The sequence below is a fragment of the Emys orbicularis genome, chromosome 7 (genome assembly GCF_028017835.1).
Source record: "Emys orbicularis isolate rEmyOrb1 chromosome 7, rEmyOrb1.hap1, whole genome shotgun sequence".
NCBI lineage: Eukaryota > Metazoa > Chordata > Testudines > Emydidae > Emys > Emys orbicularis.
Genome location: NC_088689.1, coordinates 31,200,132 through 31,214,776, shown reverse-complemented (window position 1 = coordinate 31,214,776; position 14,645 = coordinate 31,200,132). Strand labels below are relative to the sequence as shown.

At 39.3% G+C, this 14,645-nt stretch overlaps 1 protein-coding gene across 1 annotated transcript in view; it reads right to left on the bottom strand.

Moving 5' to 3' along the window:
* BLNK (B cell linker) overlaps positions 1–14,645 on the bottom strand; it is a 151,265-nt gene that overhangs the window by 127,428 nt on the left and 9,192 nt on the right. The gene's annotated exons all lie outside the window — the stretch shown is intronic.

Genomic DNA, 14,645 nt, shown 5'->3' with positions numbered 1-14,645 from the left:
GAAATGACACTAATTGTTAAATTACATTTTTTTAAATCTTCATTCACTTTTCAATATATTTTTTTTCTAAAGAAAAAGTTACAGCCATTTCACTCCTACATACAGAGTTGGTTAAACAAAATGTATTTGCAAACTCCTCCTTATAAATGACTGAAAGAACCTATAGTGGCGTGGTCATGGCATATAAAGCTAAACAAATCAAATAAGACTCTACTTAAAAGAACACATAGAATCACAGAATTGTAGGACTGAAAGGGACCACGAGAGGTCTTCTAGTCCCTTCCCTGCACTCTTGGCAGGACTGAATATTATCTGTCATCCCGACAGGTGTTTGTCTAACTTGCTCTTAAAAATCTCCAATGATGGAGATTCCACAACCTCCCTAGGCAATTTATTCCAGTGCTTAACCACCCTTTTTCCTAATGTCGAACCTAAACTGCCCTTGCTGCAATTTAAGCCCGTTGCTTCTTGTCCTATCCTCAGAGGTTTAAAGAGAACAATTTTTCTCCCTCTTCTTTGTAACAACCTTTTATGTACTTGAAAACTGTTATCAGGTCCCCTCTCAGTCTTCTCTTCTCCAGACTAAACAAACCCATTTTTTTTCCACCTTCCCCCATAGGTCATGTTTTCTAGACTTTTAATAATTTTTGTTGCTCTTCTCTGGACTTTCTCCAATTTGTCCACATCTTTCCTGAAATGTGATTCATGAGAGGCTCCAGGAGCATTTATGCAATTTAGCTGGGTGTGGGGCTCCACATGCTGATGGCTGAGTGATCATAGTACCTGGAGAGGTTTTGCTGCTTGCCACTGACATAACATTGTGTCAGACAGCCCAGACTGGAGAGTTAAGGGAGCACAGCAGTCCCACAGATCCCGGGGATCCCATCACACACACTTTCCCTTTTTACCTAGAGAGGGAGCTAGAGAGTTTCTATACTTAGCATGTCTCCTAGTCCTGCGTGTACATCAACTTTTCCCTCAGATAATGTAAAGCAGGTAGAGCTAGTTGTTGGCTAAAGATTTTTTCAATCTACCACCTGTACTTCTTTATTTAGATTTGTTTCTGAATTTGTATACACATATTCTCTGTAGATTGCACAGTGGTTACCTCCATTATTGTGATCAGACCCTGTTTTTGTATAAGGGGCTTTTTAAGTAAGCCGTGTTGGAATGTTAAGGGTTTATTTTAGCAGGAGGACAGTGCTAACATCACCCCAGAGCAGTTGCAAGACCTTTTTTTTTTTTTTTTTTTTTTTATAGCCATGGGTCCTGTACTTTTGAAACTACCCTTGTCGCTCCTATGGGGAAAAGGATGTGGATTATTAACTATTACACACACAGATGGGACTTGAGCACACTTCCAAAGGGGGACACAAGTTTTTTGTTTTTTTGTTTTTTTTTAAATGTCAAGACAAAATAACTGATAGAACCCCAAGAAAAGCTTGAGAAACCTATTTAAAGGCCCCTCCATGCAACTCCCATAGAGATTAATAAATGGATACCTCTCTCAAATGTCTTTAGTGGAAGTTTTGTGGCTACTGAATTTAACATGCAAATCCAGACACTACAGGTTGTTATCTACACAAAGTTCATGTTTCCTACACGTAGAAGCCACAGAAATGGGAATTTTGCACAGCTCTTGCAAGAGGCCTAAAATGAATGAAATGTTTCAAATTCTTATTCTTCTAAGCACTGGTTTTGTGAGCACACAGAGAATTCTTTCCAGCATGCCTCTTTCCAAACTTTGCTAGTGTGTAATGTGGTTTATTAGCAATGCAACTAGAACTTGAAGCCAGATGCCTTAACATTAAATTTTGACTGTACGAACAGGACAGGCAATTGGAAAAGTCATTAATGACATATCTTGGTGGCAGTTTTTGTATGTGGTTACAATTATAATGTGGGCAAACGCCATAGGTCTATACATATGAAATATTGATAAATATTTTAATAAACTCCTCGCAGCCAATTTGCAAGATTGTTGGTGTTCTGCAGTGTTTGTTGACAACTGATTACAAAAGTCATTCTTTCCCCCCACATTGAAACTAATCAGTTACTAAGCTTATACTGATCTCTTACAGGTTCCTGTTTTGTATGTGTCTTTCTAGCTTCATGCTTATTTAGAGCAGATGGTGTCATTTAGGAGAAAACAGGATGGCTTCATTTTACTAGGGGAAAATCCCTATTGCTTAGTAACTTAGTATTTATCAATCTTTGATTATTACTTTTTTTTGTAAAATTTGTATTGCAGACTTTGTGGATTTTTCATTTCAGCCATGCTAAACTTTAAGATAAACAGAAAGGTCTGATTAGCATAGAATCATAGAATATCAGGGTTGGAAGGGATCTTAGGAGGTCATCTAATCAAACCCCCTGCTCTAAGCTAGACCAATCCCCAGAGAGATTTTTGCTTATGATCCCTAAATGGCCCCCCTCAAGGATTGAACTCAAAACCCTGGGTTTAGCAGGCCAATGCTCAAACCACTGAGCTATCCCTCCCCCCATGAGTGAAGTGTATGCTCAGGTAACTGTGGTCCACATTCAAATCTTAGGCTATGGGTTGGTCCCCATAGGGAAATTAACTGGCTTTATTATGCTGATATAATTATACTACGATAGTTATACTGGTCAGACTCCCCATCTGGACACTCTTATTCAGAACAACAGTGGCCTTTTTTGGCTAAGTTTATATTACTTTGTAGTTTGTAACTTTGTAGTGGCTTCAAAATCTACCCAGACACTCTGTGGCTGTTCCCACAACAAATATTTTATCTCTGACCACAGGTTCTTTCTGGGAAACCTTTAGATGTTGCCTTAATTCCTTTTGAGAAGTCACCAACTCTTGTTTTAGGCCTTATTTTAATTCCTTTTGGCCATCTTTGAGTTCTGTGAGTATCTCCATTATTTGTTTCATCATGGTCCAACATAAATACCAGTTCATAATATATCTCATTGGAAACTCTATCCTACTGTTTACATCATTATTACCCTGTGATGTGGTGTACAAACCCCACACTTGTTAACCAGGGGTTAATGGGAGTCTGAGACCAATTAGGCCACTGAGTTATATTTGGAGGGATTGTAGGCATAGTTTTGTGATTAAAAACAGCTAACAAGGATCTGAACATTCATAAAGGAAGGAACAAGGCAGGGAGCATACCCAGGAAAGTCTGGGACTTCTCTCGTGAGCTAAAAGCAGAGCGAAACGGTCCGAAGGAATGTTTGGGACTGAAGTTTGAGGGGAAGCTCCTGCAGGAACTATGGGAAGCAGGTTAGGTTCTCCTGGGAGGGAGGCACCGTGTCTCAGTGGGTCACATCTGAGGATGCCAATTCAGGACAAACTGCTGAGAAATAGGGCAAACTCACCACAAACTGGTGGTTATTCTATCAGATTACTTTTGTTACTGGCTTGGTGTAAACTTCTCTCACCACACTGGTTAATAAGAAGCCAAAGATGCAGTCTCCTTAGGCATTCCAGCCGTTGTCTCACCACCCTCTGACCCTCTGCCATGCAGCACTGGCTTGTTGAGAGCTGTCTGAGTCTTCCAGAAGACAGTCCTGCTGTCATAACTATAAAGGGAAGGGTAACAGCCCTCCTGTGTACAGTACTATAAAATCCCTCCTGGCCAGAGACTCCAAAATCTTTTTACCTGTAAAGGGTTAAGAAGCTCAGGTAACCTGGCTGACACCTGACCCAAAGGACCAATAAGGGGATAAGATACTTTCAAATCTTGGTTGAGGGAAGGCTTTTGTTTGTGCTCTTTGTTTTGGGGGTTGTTCGCTCTTGGGACTGAGAGGGACCAGACATCAATCCAGGCTCTCCAAATCTTTCTGAACAAGTCTCTCATATTTCAAACTTGTAAGTAAACAGCCAGGCAAGGCGTGTTAGTTTTTATCTTTGTTTTCTCAACTTGTAAATGTACCTTTTTGCTAGAGTGTTTATCTCTGTTTGCTGTAACTTTGAACCTAAGGCTAGAGGGGATTCCTCTGGGCTCTTTAAGTTTGATTACCCTGTAAAGTTATTTTCCATCCTGATTTTACAGAGATGATTTTTACCCTTTTCTTTAATTAAAAGCCTTCTTTTTAAGAACCTGATTGATTTTTCCTTGTTTTTAGATCCAAGGGGGTTGGATCTTGATCCACCAGGAGTTGGTGGGAGAAAGGAGGGGGATGGTTAATTTCTCCTTGTTTTAAGATCCAAGGGGTTTGGATCTGTATTCACCAGGGAATTGGTGAAGAGTCTCTCAAGGCTACCCAGGGAAGGGAATTAGCACATTGGGAGTGGTGGCAGCGGACCAGATCTAAGCTGGTAGTTAGGCTTAGAAGTTTTCATGCAGGCCCCCACATTTGTACCCTAAAGTTCAGAGTGGGGAAGCAGCCTTGACACCTGCATATTACACTGCAGTGGTCTCTACAGGCCCATCTGCAAGACAGTTACACTAATGATAGCTGCACTGTTTCTGGGAGCTCTGCTAAGTATTTGATTAGACTGGGGATTCTTGGCTTGGGATATACCACTTCATTCTCTCAATTTATTCTGATGCCATGTAACCACAATATTACTTTTTCTGGCTGCCTAAACTAGTACCTTGTCAGCTAGATATGTATGTCTTTTATGCTCACATTGCTATCCTTACAATCCATGTTAATTACATCTTTTGACTCCCCTCCCCCCCCCCCCCCTTTGGGTTCTCAAAATGTGCCATCTAGTGGAAACTCAGTCTCTTTAAAGGGACACTGTCAACTTAATTTTTTGACTCATTTTAAAAGATGGATTTCCCAAAAGAACAACTTCATATTAAACAATAATGTTAAGGCACTTTCTGCTTTCCTGTTTAGAAGTATTTTCTGTGTGGGCCTGAGAGGAACAAAACCAAGTATGCTCAGGCCCCGTCCGCTTCTTTCTGTGCACACTCCTATTTGCTACTGGTTCATTTTTTAGCTTCTGTCTCCGCTCTGCTGCTGCAGGAACTGGTATGCAGAGCCTGCAGAAGGGTGTACACTGTCAACGAAATGGGACACCTGACTTCTACTAAGTGCTATGAAATATACAAAGTAAACAAATTGAGAAGATTTCTTTCAGTTAGTCATTTTGTGGTTACTTGAAAAAATACTGGGTACAACATTTTAAAATGAAAATGTAATTTTAATGTTGATCGAATCACTTAAATTTAGTTCTGTTGTCACACATCCACCTATAAAAACCCATACTGGTCCTGCAATTTGATAATTTCCTAATGCAAACATACCATTATTACTTAGAAGTTGGAGGGTGTTCTACAAGGTAACTGATTTCCTGTCAAAATAAATTGGGATCTGGATTCCTGAACATTTGCTTTATCCGCTCATCCAGCAGATGGGTGGCATAGCCATTTCGTAACTGTCATCATCCAAATGTAAATATTTAGCAAATTCTTCCACATCATTCCAGTTTTTCTTCATTAATCAAAAAGCATGAAATGTAACTTCCTTAAATGCTTCTGAAAAAATCACCATTAGCCGCCCAGACAGGCTACTACATTCTGGCTGCTTTATGTCTCTTGTGATGAAAATGAACCATAAACCTGGCTTAACTGCCCATTTTATCTGAATTTGTGTTGCCAGAACAGCACAAAGCAACCAGAATGTACCAGGTAATCTCACCCACTATTCCTCATAGGAAAGAAAGTGATTGGCAGAAAAGAGAAGCTGTCTTTCTCAAACTGCCCTATGGTTGGATGAGAATTTTGTGGAATATGATTTGCTGACCTCCCAAAGAAGTTGCCCAATGGGACTGAAAACTTGCACATCAGTTCCTCAAATAACCTATCAGACAACATAACTCACTGTGACATGCCCTTGCTTTCCATCATTTGTTATTTAAGATACCAAATATTGCATAGATAATTTCAAAATAAATGGAAAATGAAAAAATATCTTTAGTCTCTGAAAAGACTTGCATTATTGGTTTCCTGTATTCCTCTGCCTCTTCAAGCACAAAGAAAAACCAGAGAATTAGAAATATATAGCCTTGTATTGGAAGAAGCTTAGATTGATATAGGATGTCTGAAATGATGATATTATAGGAACTCACAGGGAAGATTTCTGAAATGGGTAGAAGCTGGGGTGTGACAATAGAATAGTGATGAAAGTTTCTGGCTGAGGTTTCAAAAGTGACTAGTGATTTTGAACAATTCCATTTTTGGGTGCCCAACCTGAGACATTTTAATGTAGCCTGATTTTCAGAAAGGGATGAGCATCCAAGTGCCAAAAATAGAGGTGCCCCAAATCAAAAGTCACTCTTAGCATCTTCCTTTAATAGGTTCTGAGTTGGTGCATTCATATGACTAACGTTTTGTACTGTTAACTAGGCAAGAATGTCTGGGTAAAGCAATAAGCAGGAGTCGGTTCAAAACTGGAAATACTGAGAATGTGTGGGGCTTTTCCACTGTGGAGTTCAGTTCTCAGAAAGTTAAAGTTGGAATCTGTGACACCATGACCTTTAAAATTCCCGCCACTCCTCACAGTCCCTTGCACATTCCCTGAATTTGATACCTCTATAAAACTTGAAGGACTTTTTTAAAATATTTTAATTTCCAACATGATCTAAAAAAGTATCTGTTAGCTTTAAGAACAAAGGATTCAGCTTCAAAGAATATTTCTTTAATCCATATTTAATGTAATTATGAATGATTTGACAGTTAGAATTTGCTTGGATTATTTTGTGTCAGATTTCAAGGACTGGAATGCAGGCAAGCACTTCCCATAATTCACAGCCACTGCATAAGAATAAACAAAGTTAATGTTTAAACCATTTCTGGTAGCAATATTTAGAATAATAGCAGAAGTTTGTTGCTGTCACAGTAAAAATTAAGGTCCCAGTCCTTCAATGGATATTTCAGCATTGTCTCAGGATTTGTTGTTACTGGATTGCATTGCAAGATTAGGGCATTAGACAATGCACTAAATAGCTACTTGGGATATTTGCAAATATCTAGCAGGAAAATAAATCAAAATAACCTGATACAATTTCAATTTCTAATTAAAATTGTATGGGCTTTTGGCACTAATAATGCTTGAGTTGTATGTTAACCTACTATTTTCTTGATAATCTTAAGAATTAGGTTAATTTTCTGCCATCAGTTTATTACTGTATTCTTGAATGGCACAGTTAAATGGTGTGTAAGTTGATGGTATTGTAGATTTCAGCACGTAACCTATCTTTTGTTTCTGCCTTTTGGAGAAGAAGAAAGATAAATATGCAGTTTACTCTTGTACACATTCCTTATGCTTTGTTGAAGAAATATGAATATGTATTGCCCTTTCTCCCTCTTATTTAATTGAAGATGATTGATGGTAGCAAATGCATTCAGCTATAAAATGTTTTCCTTTTAACCCAGGCCTTAAAATCACTTTAAAAATCATTCTACATGCTTCAGTTACAGTATAGTACAACAACACGTTGCTTTTTTTCCTGATTACATTTCCCCAGTCATTTCCCTCTTTCTGAACTGATCATGAGAGTGCATGTTACTGCTTTCAGAGCTGGGTTCATGTTTGGCTGGAAACAGTAAAAATGTCTCACTTAATGGATAATGATATTCCAAGGTGACCTGAAAAACTTTTAAGAGATAAACAAAGATGCCAATCCTCAATGGAATATAGGTGTAGATTTAAACACTTCGCCATTTACATCCTCAGCCAGTGTAAATCTGTGTAGCGCCACTGAGGATCAGGATCATAATTTCCTCTACCTCCAACATTTGCCATGCTGATAGTCCAGAGAGCTATGCTACAGTTGTCCTTAGTATCTCCTACTGAACATCAGGAATGCAGCACTCTGCTCTGTTAGGTATTACTCATGTTGGCCATTGCTACAGAAGAAACACTGACATTGCAGCCTGACAGATTTAATAAACCATTCAGTTAATGGCTAACAATTGTGCAAGATTGTCATGTCTTATTTTCCACTTATGTTGTCTATTTTTAACCAACCCCTTCCCTTTGTCTTTATTCTGACAACTAATGTGCAAGGGTAAGTTAAAGAATCTATTAAAAAGGTTAAAATTTGAAACAAGTTACCCTCAAAGACTGGAACCACCAATGGGATAAGCCACCAGCAGGAGAGTCATGCGTGGTGGTGGTGGGGAGTGAAGAGAAGGCAATGACTGGGCAGCATGCCCAAGGGAAAAAGAGCACCGAGTGGCTGGGCAGCATTTCCAGAGACGCACGTGTAAGTTGGAGGAGGCAGAGAGAGGACCAAGCCATGGGGAAGCATGTGCAGAGAGGGGCTCTAGGTGGCAGTGAAATGTGCATGGGAGCCGCAGATGTAAAGATGCAGTGAAATGAACAGACTTCCTTCCAGCGGAATGTCATCCATCACATTATGAAGCCAAAGATAAATAAATGCTTTTTTAATGATATTTTTCCGTGTGCGCAATTGCTGCAGTTGCCACTGGGAAACTGTGCAATTGCAAAAGGGAGGACAGATGAGTCCATCAGACAATCTCTATTAAGATATGATCAATGTTATAGGAAAAGCCTGAATACCCCTGAAATGTAGCAAAGAAGATTGTTGAGATTACCTTATGCACTATAACCTTTTGATCAAGAAAAGCACTAGTAAATAATATAGGCTGAAAAATGTGGTTTGCAACATTGTAAGTACTTGACAAGGTAGTCTGAGAAAACAGTTCACTAGTAAAAACTGGAGATAGTGTGATAACTAACAGGTCACAATAGCCCACAGTTATCTTTAGCCCTTCTTTGCTGGCTTCTGGTGCAGCCTTCATTCAGTGGTAAAATTGATACATGGTGGTATTTGATACATAGGGGAGCACTGGAAGAATTTTTGTCTAATGTATCAGGAGTATTCAGTCACAGCTGAGTGGTTAACATGCCTCTTGTTTTGTTAAGAAAGTACCCTCCCTATAATTGTTTTCTCAAGCTCAGGTGCAGCACTCAGGATCTAGATTCTATTTCCAGTACTGAACACTCAGGACTAAATGTTCAGGTCCAGCTGAACTGTGCTTGACACGTAAGCTGGGAGTGTGGGTATGTTTCTCAACTCTGTAGCCCTGCCCCAAGTTATAGCCGCCTCAGGGCCACAGTAATTTACATCCCAGCTGTCAATGGCTCCAAAACCATTCTAGCAGCTGGGGATCACTGAGGAACACACTCTATTGGGAACTGGGGGGGAGGGGGCAGGATGTAAAGCAAGAATGGTTCTATGCCACCTTGAGATTCCACTTACTCAAAGGGAATCATCAGAGCTGAATTCACCAGCTTTCCAGCTGCTCTGTCCTGCCAGAGAAGCACAAAGGAGCCATAATGGGGCCAAGGATCTATCCTTTAAAATTTATTTTTCAAAAAGTAAATGCAGGTGTATAATTAAAGTAGTCAATAGCCCAAACAACTCAAGTTCTAAATACCCCCATCCAAAACAGCCTTGAAAGAGAAACATGTGATATTTAATGTGAAACATATCCAGAATCAATATAACCTCTTTGTTAGTTTCAGATTTTCTAGCCTATCTCTAGTAAATATTTACTTTATTGTGACCTTAAACCAACTTACTTTAGAATGCAGTTATTAAACTCAACTCACAATTCTGAGATCCCTACTTCTTTTTCAACCCCTCCCTTGAAAATCAACATTACATTAGAAAACAGCACCAGGCTAAGCACTCTAAGAGAACTGAAAAGCAGAGCATAATGCAGCAAATACTGAGCCATTAAATACCAATGGGAGAGAAAATATAATACACCCTGTGCAATTCAGCTGTTGCTAAATGCTGGTCTGCACATTAGCACCAGATTAGTATCATTTGGATGTGACATGCATGTGGAATAACAATAACAAATATAATGCCAGTGGTAATAAAGAAAAGTAAACTGCACAGTGTTCTTTCATTCTAATATACCATATGTTGTTGTATTACAATTTCACAAGTGTAAGGGCAGTGTTATTTCCAAATTTCTTAAAAATCCATTTAATATTGTTTCCTATAAAGAGCAGTCTGAAATATAGTATGTGTTTGTAGAATAGAAATGAGTATAAAAATGATTCTTATTACTACTTAAAACCAAGATGGGTGAAAAATGTTCAAAGAAGTAAACATATCTGCTGAATCTGAATGTCAATTATACTACTAAAGTCCCTGTCTGAAACCAGAAAAAATTGATTTAAGGGTCTGTGGCCACTTTATAGCATGTTATGTGATTATATTGAAAAAGACAATAACAGAAAATGTGGAAATAGCAGAGGTGCTTAATAACTACTTTGTTTCGGTTTTCACCAAGAAGGTTGGTGGTGATTGGACTTCTAACATAGTGAATGCCAGTGAAAATGAGGTAGGATTCGAGTCTAAAATGGGGAAAGAACAAGTAAAAAATTACTTGGACAAGTTAGATGTCTTCAAATCACCAGGGCCTGATGAAATGCATCCTAGAATACTCAAGAAGCTGACTGAGGAGATATCTGAGCCATTAGCAATTATCTTTGAAAAGTCATGGAAGACGGGAGACATTCCAGAAGACTGGAAAAGGGCAAATATAGTGCCCATCTATAAAAAGGGAAATAAGGACAACCCAGGGAATTACAGACCAGCCAGCTTAACTTCTGTACCTGGAAAGATAATGGAGAAAATAATCAAGCAATTTGCAAACATCTGGAAGATGATAAGGTGATAAGTAACAGTCAGCATGGATTTGTCAAGAACAAATCATGTCAAACCAACATGATAGCTTTCTTTGATAGGGTAACAAGCCTTGAGGATAGGGGGAAAGCAGTAGATGTGGTATATCTTGACTTTAGTAAGGCTTTTGATACTATCTTGCATGACTTTCTCAAAACAAACGAGGGAAATACAACCTAGATGGAGCTACTATAAGGTGGCTGCATAACAGGTTGGAAAATCATTCCCAGAGAGTAATCATCAGTGGTTCACAGTCCTACTGGAAGGGCATAATGAGTGGGGTCCAACAGAGATCGGTTCTGGGTCCGGTTCTGTTCAATATCTTCTTCAATGATTTAGATAATGGCATAGAGAGTACACTTATAAAGTTTGCAGACAATACCAAGCTGGGAGGGATTGCAAGTGCTTTGTAGGATAGGATTAAAATTCAAAATGATCTGGACAAACTGGAGAAATGGTCTGAAGTAAATAGGATGAAATTCAATAAGGAAAAATGCAAAGTACTCCACTTAGGAAGGAACAGTCAGTTGCACACATACAAAATGGGAAATGACTGCCTAGGAAGGAGTATTGCGGAAAGGGATCTGAGGTCATAGGGGATCACAAACTAAATGAGTCAACAGTGTAACACCGTTGCAAAAAAAGCAAACATCATTCTGGGTTGTATTAGCAGTAGTATTGTAAGTAAAACATGAAGTAATTATTTTGCTCTACTCTGTGCTGATTAGGCTTCAGCTGGAGTATTGTGTCCAGTTCTGGGTGCCATATTTCAGGAAAGATGTGGACAAATTGGAGAAAGTCCAGAGAAGAGCAACAAAAATTAGTAAAGGTCTAGAAAACATGACCTAGAGGTTTGTTTAGTCTGGAGAAGAGAACACGGAGAGGGGACCTGATAACAGTTTTCAAGTACATAAAAGGTTGTTACAAAGAAGAGGGAGAAAAATTGTTCTCCTTAACCTCTGAGGATAGGACAAGAAGCAAGGGGATTAAATTGCAGCAAGGGCGGTTTAGGTTGGACATTAGGAAAAACTTCCTAACTGTCAAAGTGGTTAAGCACTGGAATAAATTGCCTAGGGAGGTTGTGTAATCTCCATCATTGGGGATTTTTAAGAGCAGTTTGGACAAACACCTGTCAGGGATGGTCTAGATAATACTTAGTCCTGCCTTGGGTACAGGGGACTGGACTAGATGACTTCTCGAGGTCCCTTCCAGTTCTATGATTCTATGATTGCATTTACAGCCAGACTTCTAGCATTCTAAACTTCAAATAGGCCTTGCCAAGCTCATTCACCTCATTTTCAATTAAAATGTAATATTTGACATATGGCCTGAAACACACACTTTGTTTGTTTTTTGTTACCGAGTACTTTATGAGCTACGTAATAATTTCCTGCACCAATACACAAACTTTTGAAGCTGAGCCCCTCTTCAAAAAAATTAAACCAAGGATGACACCATGTTTGTTAAAGGCCTTCATATCTTGTATATCTTTCCCTTCTTTGCTGTAGATCTCTGTAATATGATATTACTGCTCCATTCCTGCATACCTTGCATGTTGAAATAGTTAACGCTGACAGTTTGGCATCTAAGTCAGCACCCATTGCTCCATTCATTTCAGACATCAGCTATTGTTTTAGGCTCCTTGCAAATTCAGGCAGACATCATGTTATTGGTTACTCTGGTCAAAGTTTGAAATGAAATCTGATACTATGGAGAACAACTAACAAGTCTCACCATGCCCCCTTTGCTAGTCCTTCAAAACCCAAAAGGAGGCATGCTATACATCTTAGGAAATGTTGCTTTACAATAAATTAGTGAATAAGTTGCCTTCTGCAATAATTAGGTGGTGTATCTTCCTGGAGGTGTGTTAATTTTGATAATTGGATGCATGAGTTATGATATTCAACAAGAGCTGAACAAAGAATCATGACAGGCCACTTGCGGCAGGCTGTCTTGCTTTATTTTGGGCAAGATTTCTCTGGCAGATTCGTCTTGTTCCCTATTGCCTGCCTATCAGCTCTCACTGGCACTCCTATTTGCTTCTATACCTGCCTATCTAGCCTGCTGCCTTCAGGATCTATCTGCAGTTTCACAGACAATACTCCATACACTGCAGTTCCAACCATACAACAGAGGGGTGGCGCACCTCCTGTTTCTAAAGACTGCATGCAAGCAGTGCCTAGAATGACGGATAAATAAAAACATATATTTAAGTCACAGTGACGGCACCAATAAATGGTTGCCATCCTCCTCCTAAGTCCTCTGACTTTAGATGAAGTCTGTCCAGAGATCCCTGATATACCTCATAGCAAAAATGAAAACTGAGGTCTGAATACTGTTGACACATGGTCCCATGCAATGCAATATATCTCAGAAAAAGCTGTATCTGTCTTAATGCACACGAGTGCAGTAGTTGAGTGTAATTTATCTTGTGTGTGTGTGCCCCACTGCTACCTGCTAGGTGGAATCACACCTGCTTGAGTGCTTTTTCTTGCTCTCTAGTCACTAGAGGCCTGCATTTCTATAGTGCCTTTCAGCTGAGGAGCTTGACGGAGTTTAAACATTCATTAAGGCTTCACAATCCCGTGTGTGTGGTAGGTAATATCCCTATTTTACAGACTGATAAATTGAGACTCAAAGGTTAAGGGACTTGCCAAAGCTCACAAAGGAAGACAGTGACAGATCCAGGATGTAAGAATTCTGATTACTCGTCACATGTACTAACCACTAGATCAATAGCTGTTGTCACTATTAACAAGCTATTGTAAGCTATTGTACTTCAGTTTTTACAGTATTGGCATAATTCATTTTGTTTCAAGCATAATTTATTATGGGTTTCCTGTCATGTTGACAGTGCTGTGGAACAATTCAATTAAAGAGCACATGAAAGCACTAAGAATCTTCTGTCAGGTGTGAGATCTGCCACTCTTTTGTTGTATAACAACATTAGAAATGCATGTCGCTAGTGGCACTCCACAGGACATTTCACATATTGCCATGTTTTCTACAATGCAGAATAAGGTAATCTTAAAACAGGGCAACTATTAAAAGATTTAAAGAAAATACATAATGTGCATCGCATACTAGCAGATGTTCACTTTCACTCATTTCACTTTTGTTTTACTTTCGCTCATGGATGATCTTACAGAACTCACCCACAGTTCCTTTTTCTTTTTGTCACTTGTCCTATTAGTTTACCATTAAGTTCTGAAAAGATTTCTCATGTCCCGTTCCACCAACGCTATGCAATGTGCATGTTTCTTTTTCTTGCTATGGATAAAATTCATTCAGCTGCAAAGAACCAACACAAGGCTTATGCGTCACTTAGATTCCACCCAACACTGTCACTCATCAAGCAACAAAGACTGCAAACAGAACTCCTTTTACAATTTTGCTGATAATGTATGAGCTGGCCAAGACTCAGTCTCCCTTTCCCATAGCTGTATTAGCTCTGCAGTGCTAATAGAAACTGGTAATAACTTCTTGATCTTTCAGGGAGATCTTTTATGTCCAGATGGAGTTAGTTCCAATCCCATTGGAGTCAGTGGCACTCTACAGGGGGCAGGGGTCCACTTACGCAGATAACATTACAGGATCAGAGCCTTATCAGGAGAGTGAGCAGCTATCACACCTAAGATACTGAGGAACAGGTTTCTAAGATAAGGCCATATAGACACAGTTTCTTTGCAGAGTAGAAATATATTTTAAATATATATTTTTAGCAGCTTTCTCCCCATTTTCCACAAAAGGGGCTCATTTCTGTGTTTCAAGGAGCCAGCATGGGGTTTGGAGGCCTTTACCTCAATAACTGCTGGGATGGAAGGAGCAGTACCTCTAGTGCTTCTCTTCCCCTTCTGCTTACCTTCTTTCAGAGGTCTGACCACACCCTGATGGGAAAATAGTTCATCAGAGGTAAAACCAGCCCCTAGAATTCTGTAGCAGGGGGATAAGTTTGCATTAATTCTATCAT